The following is a 2,939-nucleotide window of genomic DNA, read 5'->3' as shown; positions in this document are numbered from 1 at the left end:
CAGTTGTTTGCAAATCCAGTTGTGTTTGAATCACCTGGGGGGATTGAAAAAAATGCTAAAGTCCCCCACTCTACCTGATGGAATTGGACATGAGATGGGGTTGAAATCAGCATTTTGTAATAATCTCACATCTGACCTCCAGCCTCCGAGTGCAGCTAAGAAGAGTAAATTGGGAGTCTTTGGCTTCCTTCCTTCCTTCCTTCCTTCCTTCCTTCCTTCCTTCCTTCCTTCCTTCCTTCCTTCCTTCCCTTCCTTCCTTCCTTCCTTCCTCCCTTCACTCCTTCCCTCCTTCCCTCCTTTCTTTCTTTTCTTTCCTTTCTTTCTTTCTTTTTTCTCTTTCTTTCTTTCTTACTTTCTTCTTTCCTCCCTCCCTTGCTTCTTTCTTTCCTTTTTTCTTCCTTACTTTTTCCTCTCCCTTCCTTCCCTCCCTCTTTCTCCCTCCTTCCTTTCTTTCTTTCTTTCTCTTTCTTTCTTTCTTTTTTCTTCCTTCCTTCCTTCCCTCCTTCCTTCCTTCCTTCCTTCCTTCTTTCTTTGTTTTTTTTGGCTGAGCACAGGAAACTCTATTGATGGTACACGACAAGGTGGGGCTCCCTAGGTCCCTCCCTCTTCAAGGGGTCTGCATGGAAACTGTGAGGAGGGGCAATTCAGTGTGATGGGGGACTCAGTGTGGCAGGGACTCCCCAGCAGTGAGGGCCTCTCTTCCTCTTGTGCTCTTGCTGGGGCTGGTGGTCCAAGGGTCTTACTCCTTGGAGGCCATGTGGGCCATGAGGTCCACCAACCTGTTGCTGTAGCCAAATTCATTGTCATACCAGGAAATGAGCTTGACAAAGTGGTCATTGGGGGTAATGCCAGCCCCAGCATCGAAGGTGGAAGAGTGGGTGTCGCTGTTGAAGTCAGAGGACACCACCTGGTGCTCAGTGAAGCCCAGGATGCCCTTGAGGGGTGATGCCTGCTTCATCACCTTCTTGATGTCATCATATTTGACAGGTTTTTCCAGATGGCAGGTCAGGTCCGCCACTGACACATTGGCAGTGGGGACATGGAAGGCCATGCCAGTGAGCTTCCCGTTCAGCTCAGGGATGACCTTGCCCACGGCCTTGGCAGCGCCAGTAGAGGCAGGGATGATGTTCTGGAGAGCCCCATGGCCATAATGCCACAGTATCTTGCAGGGGCCATCCATAGTCTTCTGGGTGGCAGTGATGGTGTGGACGGTGGTCATGAGTCCTTCCATGATACTAAAGTTGTCATGGATGACCTTGGCCAGGGGCACTAAGCAGTTGGTGGTTCAGGAGGCATTGCTGACTATCTTGTGGCTGTTGTGATACTTCTCATGGTTCATGCCCATCACCAACATGGGGGCATCATTAGAGGGGGCAGATATGATGACCCTTTTGGCTCCCCCCTGCAAGTGAGCCCCAGCCTTCTCCATGGTGGTGAAGACGCCAGTGGACTCCACCACGTACTCAGCGCCAGCATCACCCCACTTGATTTTGGAGGGATCTCTCTCCTGGAAGATGGTGATGGGATTTCCACTGATGACAGGCTTTCCGTTCTCAGCCTTGACAGTGCCGTGGGATTTGCCATGAGTGGAATCATACTGGAACATGTAGACCATGTAGTTGAGGTCAATGAAGTGATCATTGATGGCAACAATATCCACTTTACCAGAGTTAAAAGCAGCCCTGATAACCAGGCGCCAATACCACCAAATCCATTGACTCCGACCTTCACTTTCCCCATGGTGTCTCAGTGATGTGGCTGGCGGTGGGAGACAAGAAGCAGGTGTCTGTCGAACAGGAGGAGCAGAGAGGCTTTCTTTTTTTTTCTTTCTTTCTTTCTCTTTCTTTCTTTCTTTCTTTCTTTCTTTCTTTCTTTCTTTCTTCTTTCTTTCACAAAGTGAAAGCAAATTTATTAGAGAAGCAGGGAAACAAAGGAATGGCTACTCCAAAGGCAGAGCAACCTAACTGGTTTCTTTATTTGAGTCACTTTTACAGTTTTCCAGAACTAGGAACCTGCCATTTATTCACCGATTCCTCTAAGCAGGTGCCATGCTGTTCAGTGTTAATGTCCAATGATTAACACTGTATTATACATTATATACAGGCTGCAGAAGGCAGCTAGCGGGTGGACATCAGGTGGCAGAACCATCCGCTTGGCTGCTGCCACCACAACTTTATTAGCATCATCAAGCAGTCTAGGAAAAGGGAGTTAATGTTGTCTGCACAGCCCGCTCAACAGTATATGCCTGTTCTTTATTTTCTGCTAGACTGGAAACCTGAATGTTTCCATGGTTACAAAGGCCACCTGATGGGGCAAGGGGCACAGTAAACATGGCATGGGGAAGTTAACATGCTAAACGTCAGCTTTTGTCTGGGGCCACATCCTACGGAATTAAAACAGGACTTGTGGAGTCTGCCCTGAGATGAGAGGGCAATTCTTGGTAAATCTGGTCACACTGAGGTTCTGAACAATGCATTGTAGGCTGACAATCCCACCCAGTGCCCACCCTCGGATAAAATTCTTTCCAGGCTTGCCAGTGATTAAAAGACAAAGTCCAAATTCTTCCACTTTTCTGTGAGACCTCAAAACCTGTTCTGGTGAAATTTTGTGTCTCCTGTAGACATTCAGGTCCTTCGCTTAGCGAATCCTCCACTCTCTCTCCTTGGACTGGCGAACCTTACTGTTCCTTCTAGGGCTGGTTCATTTACCACTTTTTCATGTAGCCTGATGCCGCTATCAGAATTTATATCCCCCACCCAAATCCTCCATGCCATTTATATGATTATATTGATGGGCTTACATGCCTTTCTCACCAGCTGGGCTGTAACATCTTTAACAACAAGGCTTTGATATATGGAACTTACCTTTGTAACTCTCAGCACCGAAAACATGGTAGACACTTAAAAAAAAAAAAAAAAAAAAAAAAAAAAAAAAAAAAA

The 2,939-nt window shown here is 47.1% G+C and overlaps 1 pseudogene across 1 annotated transcript; it reads right to left on the bottom strand.

The window, feature by feature from the left end:
* Positions 1–534: 534 nt before the first annotated feature.
* On the bottom strand, positions 535–1,755 carry LOC108312612 (annotated as a pseudogene). The gene has a single exon (XR_001828712.1). The product of XR_001828712.1 is annotated as a glyceraldehyde-3-phosphate dehydrogenase-like (transcript).
* Between the last annotated feature and the right edge of the window lie 1,184 nt (positions 1,756–2,939).

The sequence above is a fragment of the Cebus imitator genome, unplaced genomic scaffold (assembly GCF_001604975.1).
Source record: "Cebus imitator isolate Cc_AM_T3 unplaced genomic scaffold, Cebus_imitator-1.0 Scaffold127, whole genome shotgun sequence".
NCBI classification, from domain to species: Eukaryota; Metazoa; Chordata; class Mammalia; order Primates; family Cebidae; genus Cebus; species Cebus imitator.
The sequence above is the reverse complement of the archived record's forward strand: the minus strand, read 5'-3'. Positions and strand labels throughout refer to the sequence as shown.